The sequence below is a fragment of the Plectrocnemia conspersa genome, unplaced genomic scaffold (genome assembly GCF_051122295.1).
Source record: "Plectrocnemia conspersa isolate PC_06_02 unplaced genomic scaffold, ASM5112229v1 ptg000004l, whole genome shotgun sequence".
NCBI classification, from domain to species: domain Eukaryota; kingdom Metazoa; phylum Arthropoda; class Insecta; order Trichoptera; family Polycentropodidae; genus Plectrocnemia; species Plectrocnemia conspersa.
Genome location: NW_028277168.1, coordinates 10,370,825 through 10,390,783, shown reverse-complemented (window position 1 = coordinate 10,390,783; position 19,959 = coordinate 10,370,825). Strand labels below are relative to the sequence as shown.

The window sequence follows — 19,959 nt, the reverse complement described above, 5'->3', positions numbered from 1 at the left end:
TACATGAAAACTACAGAAAAAAATACTAAAAATATTTACAGAAAAAAATATAAATAATGATGCTGGTATCTGGATGAAAACAAATCGTTACTATCCTACAGATGGTTAAAAGGTCGAAAAGCTGCACTTATTGGGGATTTATTTAATTCTCTTGGATATAACCGTAACGCAAGCGTCGATAATTAGATAGAGCAAAAAAAAAAATAGTATTTCCAGACTGTAAATATTCCCTACCAGCAATTTGAAAAAGTGCTTTCACAAATACACTCGTTGACGTGACCTGAGAGAATCATATCCCAGTATACATTAAAAAATAAAAATGGATAATTTTTACAGTATCTCATATAAATATATCTGAGAAACATGTTTTTGGACCATTTATATAAAAATTATAGCAGTTATTATGGGCAAACAGACCGAAAAGGCATGTTAAAGATTACTGTATGTGATTATACAGAGCACACAATGTCCTCGAACTCTTAAATTGATGCGCTTATTGAAAGACAAATCGCACATTTTAAATCACATATTTTTTATATAGTGTTTAAATTTGTAGTTCTTTTAAAATGGCACACCTAAACAGGTTTTCACTTTTACGTAATGAGGCAGATTATTATCCATTATATAATCATTTTATTTTTATTCTCTAAAATATATCATGGAATGAAATTATTTATACTAAATAGTATACTTTTTGGTGATGGCAATGCACATTGATTTTCATCATAAAATTTAAGATTTTTACAATCCTTAATGAATTTTTTTTATGAGCATTGGCGTAAAGTAAGAATTTGTTTACTTTTAATGTTTTCAATATAAAACATATAAAAATATAATGGCATGACTAAATTAATCAAAAGCCTTTTCAAAATCAGTGTAATCGGTCGTTAACATCTGAAAAACGACGCATATGGTCTTCTCTACGTTAAAAAATCTCGTACTTAGCACAAAGTTTTGAAAGCCACCATTGCATTAAACATTTTCTTACAGTACCAACATTAAAAGAATTATTAAGTTTAAAAGCAATAAATGCTGCTTTACGACTCGCTTAAATATATTCAATATGTTTTGCCTTTATATATTAGCTTAATTTTTAACCATCATAATAATAAAATGAAAATTGATATTACCAAAATTTTGAATCAATAGTGCAATTTAAAATGTTATTTACTTGTATATTAAAAATAACTTAATAATTTAAAAAACAAAAAGTTCATAAAAGGAAATCTAAGACATCTTTATAAGGTAACTTAAGTGTCCTAAAAAGTCACGATCACGTCCCTTACTCTTGCTCATCGCGGGCAAAATATCAGCGTTTAAAAATGCTTCTTTTGCATGAACTATTCAGCTTTTCAATGTTAAATACTACGTTTCTTGTTTGTACAATAACCATCATTAAAAATGGGGAAAAAAATCATGATGGTTAGATTTTTAATAAGAAATTTTGTCACTTCCGCGAATATACTTCGATACATTACTCAAATATATTATTTATTGCGATATTGCAATTACGTTTTCAATAAAAATCAGTTTTAAATAAATATTAAATAATAAGTATACACAAAAAATATTTAGTATTAATATTAGCATATTTTTGCTTTGTATACTTGAAAAAATCTAAAAAATATCACATTTTCACTCGACTTCTTTGTTTAATTTGCTATTGTTTACTTTCTACTAACTTGTTTTATGATATTATTTTTATGTTGTTTACAATGTTTTTATAATATAAAAGTCTCAAAATATTTTACATAATATTTAGTATCTGAATATTATATAAATATATTTTTAATTAACAAACATTATAAAAATCATACAATATAACACAATTTTATTTTAATTAGTTATTTGATGCAGAACAATGCATAATATTAATTACTTACCGGTGCTTAGTGCTACATAAATCGAACTATTATTTTTTATGCGTTATTGCTTAATTTGAATAATAATTAACATCGAATAACTATTATTTAAATCGTATAATACAAGGACGTCCAATTTTACGCTTATTATGGCGTAATGTATGCTACAATGGCTATTGGTGTTCACGGTTAAATTTTATGCGAAATTAACCGGTTTGGGTCGTGAAAACTGAATTTTCCGTATAATAATATCATATGTTGGAAACTTTCGAAACTTCATTTCACTTTGGAAATTTATATGATATAAGTTAGCACAGTTTGCGCGATTCTAATTTATAATTTAAGCACATTAAGAGCTATCGTAAATGAAAATAATGATATAATATATAAATAAAAGAAAAACAACAGCAGTGCGTCGAATTCCTTTTAGAGAAATGAAATGTTATTTTGGATGAAGCTGTCAATTTTGCGCCCGGTAAAGCACGATGGAGTGGTGGAAGGGCAGATGAGAAAATAGAAAGTAAAAAAGACCCGAAGAATCGAGATTGATATCAGAAAAATAAACCTTTTGACATCGTACCGCGACTCGGTAATCTCTTCATTATCTGGTGTATGTAAAGGTAGCTGAGAGTTTTTGGGTAAATGGTTCTAATTTACTATAAAGTATGCAGAATATTATCAAAGCATGTTTTGCTTAATAATATTTTTATTTAGCAGATCTATAGATACATCGAGCTGTAAATAAGGCAGAAGATTTTTATTTAAAAGTGAATAAAAACAATAAGACAACATTAGTGAATTGCCTTTATGTACATACGTTTATGTATTGTAAGTAGGTATATGATCCACTTTGGTGATATTTCTCACTGTTATTTTTATTCCTTTTCATGCTTTTGTCATATTGTATTACAATCGAATACGAATCATTACATAATAAAACACATAAATTTATTTACATTACTTAATAATATTATGGCAAAATGGTATTATAATGGGACTAAGAATTAAATTTTGTCATTATTCGAAAATTCGTCAATTTCGTTATTGACTCCTAGGGTATTGCGTGAGCGTTTGTGTAATTTTATTATATATTTATTTTTAGACATAATAACTCGCCTTCGCGATGCTTGTAAAGGTAAAATATATGTGCACGTGTTTATGGTCAATAAGTTAATTACCTTATGATTTCCACTTTTCATTATGGCAGAGGGAGCATTAATACTGCCTTCTGGCAGGTAAGCGGTCGAAAAGTGTGCAAGACAAAAATGTCTATAGCACTTCTGTGTTTGCCCATTAAGTGATTGGCCCATCAATTAAGTTAATTAAGTCCAAAGGGGCACGCGCATGACAAGGGTCATTCAAACGTGTTATCAATTTATTTATAGATGTTTTCTAATTTAACACGATGAATGAAACACGTAAATATAAATAAGCCAAAGCCTATGTGTAATTGGTGTTTTTTTTAAACATTCAGTTATGAAAAATAAAAAATAAATATTATTTTATGAAAGATAAACTATATAATTACATAATTTTTACTATTTTTTATTTAATTTAATTATAAAAAAATCTTTTTCAAAAATATACTGTAAAAAAGATCAAAGAATATAAAAATATTTTCATTTATCTTATTAGATAAACCCGAATTTAAAGAATTACTTAAAATAGTGTGTAGACTATTTTTAGTTCAGAATAATTATTTATTAAAAATTAAAATATTGAGGGAAACCTCAACAATATTATTTTTGTATAAAATAATTTCCTAAAAGCTTAAGAATAACATACTAACAAAGTCGATTACAAAAAATATCTCTAAGAGCTTATAAAATAATAGATAATATTACACTATAGTTACATTATCTTAGATAGATATGAAAAATACACCAAAATTAAAATCTTTATCTAACAAATCAAGTCATTAGCGTATATTTATCTACAAACCTAATTACTTCAATCACTTTAAGCATTTAATTGTAATTATGTATTTAATTTGTTTATTTATATATTTATTATAAATCTATTATTTGATTACATCTATTTTATTCATTAATAACTATTCTATGGTAGCTTTTAGTTACTTCATATCACTATACAGCAGGGATGGTTTATATTAATATCATACTATATATAAATAAAACATCTTGGTATTCCTAACGCCACATATATTAAAATCCAATATTTTTGTATTTTTAAAAAATGTTAATATGACAAGAATAACAAATATTTTTTACGGATTATTTAACATTTGAATAAGGCATTTTTTTCATATATATTTTTCATGCTTTTTCTGTTAAGTAAATATTTTATATATTTTATTTATAAAAAAAGTTGAATTCAATAATAACAAATAAAAAAACACTAGTAACTGAAAAATATATTGAGCGATTGCTAAAAGTTAAAATAATATTTAATAGATACTCGTTATTGTAGAAATTAATTTATTTTTAAAGAGCGGTTAGACTTTTAAATAACTATATATATATTATTTTTTAATATCATTTCTTTTTTTACTTAGTCAAAAACGTACTATTTTTATACCAATACGTTATTATAAAATATGTATTTTTTTGGATCCTATGCATTGTGGTTTTGCCAAAATGTTTACGTATCATTGTTAGTACGAGTTAAAATTATAACACAACACAACACAGGTTACAGAGAAATATCCATTTGGGAATTAGTGAGGATTTTGTGAGCTAGAGATCTTTGAGGCGTTGGTTCAAAAAAAATCTTGCTAGTAATATTAAATTGATAGAAAATATAGAAAACACTGTTAAAGATAATCCATAAAAACTGTTTAGATACCCGCATCACACGATGAGGTTGCTTCTGCAACCAGTTAAAAACTTTTGAAAGCTGCCTGCTGTTCAACATTTTTTTTAAAAATACTTCTCGGGACTATATATATAGTTAGCCTATCAAATGGCTGATTTTTATTTATTGGTAAATTTACTACGACTGGAAGAAGAAGTTCGTAGCCAATTACAATATTATATTTTTTTATTTATTTTATATGGGGTAATGCGTTCTTTATTTTTTTTTAATATTCGCAGTCAGATATGTTTTTTAGGCTTTTGCATAAAAGTACAGACTAGTGGTCACCATAATACGGACTACAGGCCGAATCTGGCCAACCAAAGATTTTCATCCGTTCTTCTAAAAGTTCTCGATTTCTGCGTATAAATAATTCACATAGGATATATTAATTTCATATAATTTTGTTATTTGGATGTGAATTCATGGCAGCTATATTTCAATTTATACATCGGAATTTGATGGTCCCAAAGTAAAAAAAGTTGGGTTTTTGATATAACCAGAGTTTTAGTATTTTCGGAGAATTCGGCGTTGAAAGCGACCAGATGTTCGTTTACTCGAAAATTCCCCGGAGACTTTCATTTATTGAAATTCTAATTCTATTCTAAAAAGAGGATAGTTTAGGCAAAACAGAGGCCAAATAAAAAATATTTAGTTTGCAGTGTACACATCACTTGATTATTGTGATAGCTTGAAAGAAATAATAATAGCGATAAGCGGTGATTTCTCTATTTGAGGTATGTTATGAACTCCCACAATTTTTATAAAACAGAATATGCAAATTTTGTTTTTAAAATTTCTATTGAAATTCATTAAATTATAGTGCCCCAATATAATGATGTCAAAGACAATGAAACTAGACGCTGAGTGTCGCGTATTTAACGAGCAGTAATCAATTCATTTTTTTTTGTGAAAAACAAAGACAAATGCATATGTCTAATTTGCAATGAATACTAGTTGGATTCTAATCGGAATGAGAATTTATTTTTTATCTCGTCCCCCAGGTTTTAAAAAAAATCAATCTGGCCCTTTTCTCAAAAACGTTGGTGAGCACTTATGTAGACAAACAAATAACCTATATTTTTTATGCATAAACTCAAAGTGAAACACAATGCAACCCAGGCCGCAAGAAATATCAATATTGTTGTCAAATGACTGTAAAGAGTTGGTTCGATTAATTTATTATTAACGATATAAACCTTAAAATCTTACCTTAAAAATAAACACCGTGAAAGATCTCCACTTGTCGTTGATAAAATCATTTAAGAAACACCATTGAAACTAATCCACAAACACTGTTTCGACACTCGTAGCAAACTAAATAGTATCTCCCGTAACCATTTCACAACTAAATGCAATAAAAAAATGTGGACAAATGAGTATCGTATGAACTGACTGAAAAGCAAAAATAGAAATGTTTCTGTTATTTCTTAATTATTAAAAATATGGAAGCATTTTTTGAGGATTAGAAATTTTGCCTCATCTTCCATATCAACAGATTATCACATTTTTAAACATATTATATTATTGTGATAAAATAAAAGACTTAGACGACTTTACAACTTTTAAAAATACACATTTTTCATAACAACTGATTCATTTGTTGTTAAATCGTTATAAAAATATTTTATTTTAAAACAAGAATATTTTGTTTAATAAAAATTGCATTTAAATAAAATAAAATGTTTTATATCTCACTATTAGTGTATAAACGTTTGAAACATTACTCACAATTTTAATTGATAACCTGAATTAATGCCTAATATATTGTATATTCTTTTTTAAATAAATACAATGTCTACATCATGATGTCAATTAAAATGAGCAATAAAAGACTATTTTAATAAATTAATATAAACCTTATTTTTTTATTAAAAAAATATATTTTATGAAGTATCTTTAAGGCGAAGAATCGTGAGAGGTGAGATAAGTATTTTTTAAATATTTTAAGGAACGTTCAGTTTTCAACAGAACATAAAGATAACCCAATACGTCTTAACCAATATAAGTAATAATAAATTAATAATTTGCTATCGTCAGCATGAATCTGATTTATGCTTAAAATCCTTCTAAACAAAGCCAAGTAAATGAGCATGATCCAAGGGATCAAGTGTTGTATGGTTATTTTTGTCACTGAATAAATAGCTGTCGTCCCACTTATATAATAACATCTCAGACTTCTCATATTTCGGTCACTTTAAGATTGTGTATAAAAATATACGAAAAATTTCAAAAATCAAAAGGATGGATTATAAAGTTGTTTAAATTTAATAATGTCGAATATCAGAGAAAACAAAAGGACATAATTTGGTTAACCTTAAAATATATTATGAATTATATTTTTTACCCAAATGTTCAAAAATAAATATTTTTTATTTTTATAATGGATCACTCTGTATATTCTAGTTACACCATCATAGTGTCTATATAAAAATTGTTGTTTATTTTTCTCCGCTGCATTAAAAATGCACACTGAGATTTCTCGCTCGGACGGAACGCGGTAAAAGCACCTCGATCATTTGTAGGAAAGACGTTTTACGAGATGTGGAGAGAGCGGACGAACGTCTTCCACGAACGTAAAATGTGTGGAGATAATGTGTGGAGATAACGACATATCCAGCTTCTGGATTCAGGACCGTGCATTTTATTTTCCTCGCTCATTTTCATGCCAAAGTCATATTTTGTCAGCTGCATCGTGTCCCTTTCCGCAAAAGACACTTCACGATGGATGGATGGCCAGGCAAAGCGGACGCTGCCTTTTATTTGATGGTACGAAAATAACAGTATAGCATATATGTACATATGTATATTTTTTTATACTTCTTCTCCCACTTAAGCGTCCTGTTTAAAAAACCTTTATAATCTGCCGCTCCCACATAATGCAAATTATGCGCCGGGAGACTATAAAACAGCGTTCGTGATTTTCATAAAAATGTATAATGAAGAATTATATATCTTGCTTTAAGACGACATTTTAAAGTTAAAATAAAAATATAACAAGCATTTAATTGTAAGAGTAATTTAAAATACCTTTAAAGAACGTATTTACAGTGGAATTCGATGCATTTGGTAAGCATTTTACAAAATTTCTTGATTCAACGTTATAACGTTTAATCAGTTAATAACCTACATTTTCGTTCTAAATAGTTTTTGACAATATCTATCAATAGCTAATTGCTTAATTTTTTTACAAACGGATGATATTTACATTTTTATTTATTTAAATCTTACTCCTTTCTGCTTTAAATTTAAGACTTTATTTTGTTACAGTTTTGCCACAAATATGTAAGTATCAAATTACAGCAGCAATAACTTAATAGATTCAATAATTACTATTACATTACGGCAGTGTTGTCAATTGAGTAAAACATCTTTTTCATCAGTATCATACCATTACTTATCTTCACAACCAAAACTCCAGTATAGGCGTTATATTTAGATAGGTCCAATAATGATTTATTAGGTAATATAATCTTTATTGTGATCACCTCCTCCACTACAACAGAGAAAGTCAAAATATTGAGCAAGTCTGGCGTTTGATATATTAAATTTAGAGCGTGGATAAATGAGAGTAACTTCAGATAATGAAACGTGAGTAAGGTTTGTCAATAAAAGAAGCCAAGCCGCTATCAAGTCTTGTATTTATAAAAATATGTTAGATAAAATCTAATTTCAATATATAAATATATATACGTATGAATCCTTTCATAAATAAATAATATACCTACTTTGTAAAATAAAGACACGGTTTATAAATTTAACTAACTATTGTTTGGTCATTATATCTGAGAGCAAATTTATCATAGATAACCGACAAGTTCAGGGACCTTTCTGCAGAATTCGGGCCTTTAAGGGATTACGGAGATATGAAAATTAAACTGAATAGTCTGACGGCCAAGGTCGATTGCTCTATAAATAATCAAGTTAGTTGTGCACTTCATATATATAATAGATGGTTTAATTCATTATATACATACACTATTGAGTGTGAAAAACAGTAACGCGGGGTTTGATATTTTTATATAAATTTTAATGAATTGTAGTAAAAAAATATACAATAGTAAGAAATAAAGTAAATGTATTTGCTAATAAGCAAAAATTAATATTTAATGTATAGTTTTGCTTAAAAATGTACTTATAACAATAATATTTTCTAGAATAAATTTGAGCCTTTTAAAAGGTTATAAAGTTTTTAATTGTATCAAATTATAAAAAACCTTCATTATTTTGCAGAATATTTTTTTACAATTGTAGCAATATGTCCTTGTCATTTTAAGTAATAATATAGCATTACGAAACATAGGTATAACTAAGTGAAACTATAATTTATATAAAAACATATATTTTAATCTATATTTCGATTTAATATGTCTTTCAAAACCAATATAGAAGATGTAATTATTTTTTATAGTTTTCGCTTTACTGTCGTTTGTATATGTAAATACACTTTTCCGATATAGATGTAAAATTTTTGCCCTGGAAATCGAATTCACAGTTATCGAATAAAAGGGAAATGATCCTTGGCATCTTCTGAGTAATGTAAAAAAGGCGTGGTTCTCAATCTTTTTTTAACCAATAATAATTTTTTTTAAGCTTACAATCGTTTAATTTACAATTAAATTCCTGATAAAAATCAATTAAGTTGAAAATTATTTTAACATATCAAATATTTTTTATAAAAATCGTATTTTATAGATAGAAGAAAAACACATATCAAATATATAAATATATCCGGTAAATACGCCATTTGACTTAACTAATTAATATTTCTAAAACAATTTGGCAATGCAAAATTTCATTGTGAATAAATATAGTAAAAAGACTTTTAATAGTAAATGATATTAGTCTTAAAATAATCTCCTCCCATTATTATTGAATTTTATGTTTGTTACATACATTGAACAATATCTTTGTTGCATAGTAATATAATAGTTTAAATAGTTATATGCACTTATCTTACAAGTGCAGTACGGTTAGATTTATAAAGACACCGAAAAATAGATACGTGAAACTTCATTAAAGCAAAGTTCACGGGACCAAAGAAAAAATTTCGTTATACTGAAAAATTGTTACATTGAATGTAAGAATGATGATATATTTTTATTTTATTTTTAATTAGCATATAACTACAGCATCAAATCCCTTCTCATGAGATTGAAAGATCGTTAAAAATGCAATAAAATTTGTAAAAAAATGTTTTATAAAAAAGTTTGGAGGGTCGGCAAACACATTGAATGTCGCTTATGAATATCAGGCACACTCCAAGAACGAACTGAATTCGGATAAATATTGTGTCAAATTGTAACATCATTCTTAAATTCGTATCAAAATATTTCGTTATACTGAGATTAGTTTTCATTACAATGAAAACATTTTGTATGAAAGTTTTTCGGGGACAAATTGAAGATTCGTTATACTGGGAATTTCGTTATTTCGGTATTCGTTACAAAGAGATTTCAGTGTATATGGCAATAGAACATTCTTAATAGTATTTTGAATTACCAAATATATTTTACAAAACCATAGGGTTTTGTGAAGCAGTATCATTGCAGCTTTCTCCAACATCTGAAAGCTTCGGTCATCGCTCTTTTAAATTTTGTAATGAAAGAAATTTAATCTGCATGCATCTGGCATGACTTTTAGAGTAATGTGTCTGTTTTCACTATTCCAATGTATTAGAAAAGCTTAAAATAATCATGTAAAGCGGTTTTAATGTGTCGATCTTTAGTTTCATTTAGAATTAATTCAAACATCCGTGTGAATTTCTCTGATACTTACTGCACGTTGTACCATCATATGCCTTTTTTACATCCACATATAGCTGACGTCATATTTTATGTGTGTTAAAAATATACTATTTTTTTGAGTCGAAGCCAAGAAATGCAAACTTAACCTTAAGTTTAGACCAGAATCATAGAAGACGTAAATAGAAAAATATTTTACAAGGTAGAAGTGATAGAAGAAAGGTAAAAAAAATATAATGATTTTTTTTCAATTTCAATATAGCAGATCCTTATTATACTTATAATTTAATAAACTTTGAAACGTCACAATTTATGAACCGAAACACACAATTATAAAGTCTGGAAGAGTGCGTGCGTCCCAGGCGCCGAGCCCGTACCGGAACGCGCCACGCTCTACATTATTGCCTTTCGCCCCGAGTTTTTTTTTTCTTTCCCGGAGCGTTTCATTTCATTTTCATGAGGCCATTAAACGAGACCCATTGATATTTGAGAGGGGCGGATTCGGGGCCGGTTTGTCGCCTCTCAATAAATAGGGGACGAGGGTTGCCCGGCACTTTCCGGAGTTATTCGATACGGGCCCGGGCCGTGTGTTGTATCTTTGATTTTCCGCCCTCGTGAGTTCGGACTTTTCGAAACTGTTCGCCATGTGGGCGATTCCTGTCTCGCTCCTCGGCCACGGGGTGTTTGTGATTGAATTCGTGGTGTGTTATGTAAATGGAGGTAATTGTTTAGACCGTCGAACGAACGGGCCCGTGGAACATACGTATGGGGGTGTAATGTCTACTAACACGCATCGTTTTGTTCCGGCCCGGAAACTCTATTACGTGTTAGATTTAAGTTTATTACTCCATCACTTGTTGGAGCCATTCGATTGTTTGAACTACACTGTAAACATTTGTTTGATCTGAATTACCCGAAATTAGAGCGTACATCATATAGTTCGTCTGTAAACTGGAATGATTAAGATAATAAAAGTCTTAAAAAATCCTCCAATCACACTGTGCAATAGTTTTGCATTTACTTTTACTAAATAAGTTATTTTAAAATACACGTGTCATGTTTTTAATTTTTTTTATTGAATTTCATTGTTTATTTTAACACTTTTTCATTATAATTTTTGATTAAAGGACATAGTTGATGATCTTTCATTTACATTTGTTACAGACGCTACCACTTTGGACACGATATCCATGATCTGCCACATCCGTCTCATTAAATTGGTTATGTTTAAATTTTGCGCCGGTTCTCATCCGCGATCGCTAAGGTAGGAGGTCCAATTTAGTCCACGCAGTGGTCTAAGTTGCTTATGAACCAAAAACTTCATGTTACTGCAGGCACAGTTTTGATACTATGTATCAGTGAAATCTCACTTTTCACGCAGGCTTTGTCAGTTTTACTAGCCTTGTATTCATCATATAAATTTAGCAGTGCAATTAAACCATCTTTATCTTACATAAAACATTATTTAAACATTTTAATTGATAATCAGCAGCAACAAACACGACATCAGCTGCTAAAATTCACTACCAAACTAACTACACACATCTCACAGTACATGGGAAACTCACGGTTTAATTTGCACCGCCGTAACGGCAGGGCTAATTGGCAAATTAAAATTATATGCAATTAAAAGCGAATCCGCGCGAAGGGGTAGAAACTACACAGAACAAAGTACGTAACGTAGCGTCGTAGTATGGCGTAGCAGAGACGAGCGCGAAATTATGTCAATCACCGAATAAAAGCATACCCGTGTAACCCGAGGGGGTGCATAAATAAAACATTTTCCACCCCCGGCGGCGTCGAAGGTTTCACTCGGTTAATCGACATTCAATCATTAATCAAGATCGCGTTATGTTGCCAATAACATTTTTACCGAGGCCCGCGGTAAATCTGACGCCCGCCTCCAGCCTGATTTATACGAGGAAATTGAAGAAAAACCTATCGGTGGCGAGAAGCGTATACCTATGTATATATAGATGAACACCTATAGGTGTGTATGTAGAAAAAATTGTGTATTTTTTTGGTGTATCAAAAACTCGTAAAACGCTTCACCTGTTTTCGTTTAAGCTTGCCAGCTTAATGTATGGCGGTTGAATATAATATAATAATAACATTTTTTTATTCGTTCGATTTATTTCGCACGTGGCATAATTTATCATAATAAGTTTAAACGCATAAAATAAAGATCGCAGTAATAAATTGATAATTTATGATTAGGTATTTAATCTTGGTTTATTATTTTTTTATAAATATAATAAATCTAATTTTATATTGTTATAAAACTAGAGATAAGTAATACTAAATTTTAATTATTTTTACTAATTTAAACAAATATAAACTTGATTTTAAATAGTTAGTTTATAAAGAATATTATAGTTAATACTTAACTCAAGTTATTTTTTTGGATATAATCACTTATTACTTTTGTTTATAGAGAGAAAGTTATAGTAAAAATATTAGTGCAATTGAGCATTTATAAAAATCTTGTCGATCAAAATTTTCAAAAGTATAATTTGTTTTAAAAGCTAGAAATTTTCAGTATAGATAGTCTGTAATTTTTGTAGCATTTGTAAATTGAATTAAAAATAAAATGCTTAAAATAAACTTTAGTTTTTATAAACACGTGTTTTAATGTAAAGCAATTAATTTTAAAATTAAGCAAAAATGATAAATGTGATTATATTAAATACTAATTGAATATTAAAAAAATATCGATAATATTAAAAAATTCCAAAAATAAAATATTTTTTATTTTAATTTAAATGTCATTTCATTTTAAATTTAGGGTTTTAGAAGTGTTTGGTGGTAATCAGTAACATTTGAACTTTTTTTGGGTAATTTATAGAAAATGTATGTTTACATATGTTTACAAGCTAATCCAAAAATAACAAATATGGTTTGAGAAAACTGTTGTATAAACTGTATATATTTGTTCACGACGATATACTCATTTTAAATCAATAATAAACTTTAAGTTTATCATATTTAACTAAAGTTCATATCAAAAAACTTTTGTAATATTTTTCCAAGTCAAAATATCTACAAAAATCATTATTTAATGTTCAAATATTTTTTTCATATTTTTTAAAGTAACAATCTGGTAACAATAAATATTTTTTTAACTGTTTTTTATTAGGTATTAAAAAACAATCCTAGCTTAATTTAAATTATTACTTAATGATGAATGCATTGGTGTTTTCAATATAAATCAAAATCACAAATCCAGTTATTATAATGATTATTTAATATTTTTATTTTAACACTCATCATAGCACATTTCCTAGGCAAAGTTATTAAACTATATAGGAAAGTATCTGAATGTTCTGTGAAAAATGATCTGTTATTTATTCCCTACGAGTGGATTAAATTAATATCATGAGTTGTGACGTGCTCAACTTCCAACACATTTTTTTAATTGTATAAAAAAATGTATTTCATGCCATTAAGCTTAAATTCACTAAAAATATCGCGAAACTAAGTTCCAAATAATGGCTTGCTAACATAACATAACATAAGAAAAGCAATAACAAAACAAAATGATATTTTTCTATATAATACAAATAATTAGACTTAGCCCATTGTGAGTAATACTAGTATTTTTTCTAAGCTCTAAATCACTTTATATAAAGCAATATAAATATCACATAACACAATTTTGAAACGTACCTTACAAAACTTTATAGTAGATTTTTAATTTCAATGATAAAACGTTGACATAAACATACCAAAAAATACTAAGCGAAACCTTATAAATCTACTAAACTCCAGAATTGGTGGCTGCGACAAGACCAAACTTAAATTAAATTACGAGTATAACTATAAAATTCTTAAGCATATCTAATTGAAAGGCATAAATATATTTCTTAAAATCCCTAGTTTTCTAGTAAAAAAAATAGTCTTAGGTTAAATAACTTGATTAAATTATTTATGTATATGTATTTTTGCTCAATTTATCTTAAGTTTTATTTAATACTTTTTCATTTATCTTGTGTTCCAGATAATGGTTATAAATTAGCAACTTGTACTAAATCTTAATTTAAAATACAATTTTTTTTTTAATATTATTGTAATTTCGATTATTTTATTTATATATTTAAATTACTTAAATCCGAATTAAAATTTTGTAGAAACATTCATAAATTATAAAAATTCATCAGGAGAAAAAATTGCCAACTTATTTATTGCTTGTTTAGCCCCTTAAATCTGACCTTCAAGAATGTTGATTGAATTATAGTTTTATATTCTGAAGTAACTATATAACTTTGTAGTCATTAGTCGAACTAGTCCATATATCCCTTATATCATCTCGTGTATATATATACGAAAGATATTCTAAAAGTAGAAAAAAACAATAAAAACTGTCTATGTTTAAATATGGTTTCTGATTACAAAAATTATGTAATAAACAGACAAAATGATAATTACTAATCTACTTATAATATAAATTAAAATTGAAAAATATGAGACTTATATGAGGTTAGTATTAATAACAATATTTTTGTATAATCTATTGTCCATGTTGAATATACAAACATTCAATGGTACCCAAATCCAAAAATATTTATAGGTGCTTTCGGCAATTGCTGTAAGGAGTTTATCTAAATTTATTATGTAAGGTAGTTAGCATACATATGTATTTTATTATTATTTGTATTTAATATTAACGTATTACAAAAGCCTTTATATAGCTACATATATTTATGTTTGTATTTGTATTGATATATGTAGGCTTACATGTAAAATATATATTATTTAATACATTGGTATAACCTATCATGATATTCATATTTTATAGAAATAGATTTACCAGCACGATAGTGGTATTAGTCGCTGACTATTAACGTAAAATAACTAGGATTGAAGAACCTTATATAGAGTATAGTGTTTTTCAACTGGTGATTTTTAACTGTGTATGGAAAATTAGAACTATTGATTATTATATAAATATAATTTCGATTGATCACCACAAATTAAGAAAACCTAGATTTTCCGAATCTCACAGATGAATATAGCAATATGTATTTAAAATCAAGCTAGGTTATACATATATAATATTGACAATTCTCTAATAATAAACTATCTCAGCTAATAGAGAAGATCTTATATTTATTCACCAAAAATGTATAATATTTTTTTATTTTATGAACATATTTTAATAAATTTAAATTTAGATATTTTACTTCATATTTTATATATCTTACAACTAAATAAAGGATTTCCATATAAAAACATGTATATTGATAAGCATTAAAAAACATATTTCTATACAAAAAAATCACTTTAAATACTATATAAAAGTTAATATTATTAAAATAGATAAGTCAATATATTTTTAGTAAATCATTTGTGAATAAATTCTATTCCACTATTTATTTTTAAATTTCTTTGTTGTAATATTTCCTTTAATGTATTTTTCCTAGATAAAAAATACGTCTCACAGTATTTAATATACATTCTAATAATATGATTTCAAATTATAAGTATATGTCAATATTAACCTATTTCCTATTTTTAGCTATTTATTTGAAATATAATTATGTAATGGGCAAATATTACCATCTGCCTTTTTTCCCATGTTAATTAATAAAACAGAATCTTTATATTTAATTAAATATATTATATATATGGCACACTAGAAAATCTCATATCCTATTTAGTAAGGCATATCTAAATTAAGTTAAATATTCAAAAATATGTGCATAAATACATAACAAATCTGATTTTAATTTTTCTATTTATAAATTTAAATTATTTAATTATTAAATGTTTTCAATTAATATTAAATTCAAATTGAATTTTTTTAGAAACGTACCTAAAATATAATTAGCTTATATATAAAAGAATAAAATATTCCGCAGCGTATTATTGTACTACGTCGTTTATTAATTAATACCTGTGTATTAATAAAACTTTACGTCGGCAATAAAACGATACCTTTTCCCCGTGTACTTAATTTAGCTTAATCGTGTATAATTTCAACGACAATCGATATCGTATTATTGTACCTACTCTGCTCAAAATTAAACCACAACAATCACATGCGTACGCTATGACGCATTTATCGAAATTTAATCGACTTTAATCGACTATCGGCTTGGGGGGACGCAATATTCGCAAAATTAAAATTGTTATTAATAATAATAATAATAATAATAAGCAATACATTGTAAGGAGGTATTGTTGTGAAAACAATTTTCATAAACATTTTCTCCTGAGAGAGAGGAAAGATGCCGCAGTGTCGATAGACTTGTTGAATAGACCGGGGGGTAGCTTTTGTAAACTTTCTTCGATTTTATATATATGTGTATGTATAGGAGTCAATGCAGACACGGGTCAATACACACTTATGAAGTGGGCCATAATATACGGCCCAAGGTGTGCTTGGAACTCAATTTTATAAATTGTGTATACTGTAGATAAAAACTGTAAGTACCTATGCGACAAGGCTTCGATGAAAATATAGGTCAAAACTTAGATATTTTATCTGATATGATACGTATTCATTCGCATATTGATTTTATATTAGTGCAAGTGTGCTCCAAATTATTATTATCTACAGTGTTACAGTTTTTTATTATTTAGATTTATACATAATGTATTATTTTACAAAAAAAAATACAGAATAAGAAAAACACACAGAGCTCACAAATATTTAACTGTTTATATTTATTACAATAAAATTATCTTATTAAAAAAATGTTTTTACTATTTTTTAGACAAATAAATCAGACTTCAATGCCTTTCTAAAAAGAGCCTGATAATTCAGTTTACATTAAATTACTTTAATTTTGTTTAAAGACTTTTTATGTAAAAATATAAAATAACATTAATTTTTAAATAAATATTTTCAATACATAAAAGCATCTATAAGTGTTATCATTATTTTAAATACCAAAGCTGATAAGAAGCAGAGATTGTCAGGAAAATATTATTTATGAATGGTGTAAAATAAGTTTCTGAAATCCCAAATCTAGGTAAACATTTAGCCCTTTTGGTTAAACAATAGCAAACATAAAAGGATATTTAAATTATTATTTTAATATAAATACTTTACATTGTTGACATATAAATCAAATAAATTATTATTATTATTATTTTTAACTTTTTAAAACAATATATTTCAACACAGTAAAGCTATTCAGTATAATTGAAGAGCGTTTTATATAAATAATTCAAGGTTTTCGCAAAAACCCGTCTAGCGTAACGCTGAAGAAATTTTCATTAACCGCTTAAGCGCCGCATGATTAAAAAGATTACACGTACCTCAGACCGCGTTTAATTGTAAGCTTGTTTTTGTTACAAAAACGACTATATGCGCTGTACGTTCAACATAAATATTTAATAATACAACCTTAATTTCCTCCATAGTTTTCCCGGTACGTGTTATTAGGTTTACATATATTATCAGTACTAATTCAACCAAAATATTTATCTTATATCCGTTGTTAGAACACATAAAAATTAAACATATAATATTTATGTACATACTATAGTGGTGTAATTACAAAATATAAATTAAAATCAAAGTAAAATAAATTATGTAAGGCTTTTATATATTTTTAATATTGTAAATTTAAACTGATTCATTATTATTTTGTTCTTTATAAACTATGTCTATGGGAACGACAAATAATCTGTAAGATTATTAGCAAGACTATATATATATATATATATATATATATATATATATATATATATATATATATATATATATATATATATATATATATATATATATATATATATATATATATATATATATATATATATATATATATATTTTAACAGACGGTTCAACAAATTAGTTTGAATTACTTTTTGACGTTTTCAATGATTAGTTATTTAGTGACCATGTAGTTGTTTTATAACATTATTAAAATTATTTAGATTGTTTAATTTTTATGTGTTAAAGAAATAATTAAATATTTTTGAGAAAATAGAAAAATCAATTATTTTAGATCATCGATTTTCAGTGACATTTCATGAATGCATACGTTTAATGAAAATATAAAAATATATACAGAATAAAATAAATACTGTTTTTATTAATTTATTTACATATAATATTTACTTTATGTTGTCAATGTTTAATTTTTTTTAGTGATTTAATATTATAACCATATCTAGTGTATTTCAAATATACGTTTATTGTGATTCATATGCACAAACACGTTCAAAAACTATACATCAAATATATAACAAAAAATAATTTGATTTGCTATAAATATAATTTATTTATTTATCTTATATATTTAATTGTATATTTATTTCTATATAGCAAGCGAGAATTTTATTTTATTTTATTTTTGGGGACTTATCATGATCAATAATAATATTATTATTACAATTATTAACTGTATCCAGAGTATTTTAAATATATGCTATTCTGTGTCTATATTTGTATACATGTATTAATTCTAATAATAGTTTTTAATAATGCACGACTTACCACTGTCAACGTTCGCCGTCGTCGACGTATCGACAAACTCGTAAATTTCTAACCGATTTAATATTCAGATCTGATTTTATATTTATGTTAAACTAATGTAGCGGTTACAGCGGTTGCGCTGCCATTAGTTCCGTAACCAAATACCCGATAAATACCCGCTCTAATTACTACGTAATTGAAGACAAACTTGGCGGCGAAAATTAAACTGTCGAAAACGACACAGCACAAGCCATAATCCGATATTCACAGTTAAACAACAACAATCGACAATTTGACAATTAATTTTCGTATATCGCGATGGTACCGGGATATAGATATTAGTTTTCACCTATGATTAGAAGGCACCGTATCGAAAGGGTTTGAATCGCGAATTAATAACCGGCATCGTATCGTAACAAAGCTCGTGAGTTTTCGCGTCAGATTATCCGGGAAAATGCGCACGGTGCGATTGCCGGAGCGGTACTGAGGCACTAGGGGTTGTTTTAGCTCGAACGGGGATGGAAAACCCCCACCCAAGCGGCTCTCACCCCCGCTTTCGCTACACTATGAACCGGGAGCATTTATTGAGGCCTTTGGACCAACTTGCGCCACTGACAGCTTAACAACTATGTGTTGGTTCTTGCGTGTGTACTTATAAATATATATGTGTATAATTAGAAGTAATTAAAAATTAGAAATCTTAAATGTATATACTTAAAAGGCTTGAAAATGCCTAAAACATACAGTTTTTTAGTTATTTATCCAAAAAAAATTAGGTTAGTAGTGGTTTAAGAAAAATTGTTTTTTTTCATATAAGAAAAATTAATTAAAGATTCTGAGGGACTAACTAGATATTTTACCCACTTACTAATTTGTTAGAATATTAATAATTGTAGTACTAATAATTCATTAACAGATAATGTATTGTTTAATTATATGATAGAAAGAGTAACAATTTATGGGGTATTTTTAAGAAAGGAATTCATTAACTAGATGTATGATTTTCATGGATTTTTTTTTATAAATTTTTATTTTTTTCTAAAATCACTAGCGATGCAAAAAAGATTCAGTACATCATCGTTGGCTAAAAAAATAATACGATCACAACGAA

General features: G+C 27.0%; 1 protein-coding gene across 1 annotated transcript in view; it reads right to left on the bottom strand.

Annotated features, from left to right (window-relative positions):
- LOC148235865 (lachesin-like) overlaps positions 1–19,246 on the bottom strand; it is a 318,708-nt gene extending 299,462 nt beyond the window's left edge. The window contains exon 1 of the mRNA XM_088184853.1: positions 18,870–19,246. The gene's annotated coding sequence lies outside the window, so the exon portion shown is untranslated. The remainder of the gene's footprint in view (positions 1–18,869) is intronic.
- Positions 19,247–19,959: the final 713 nt, after the last annotated feature.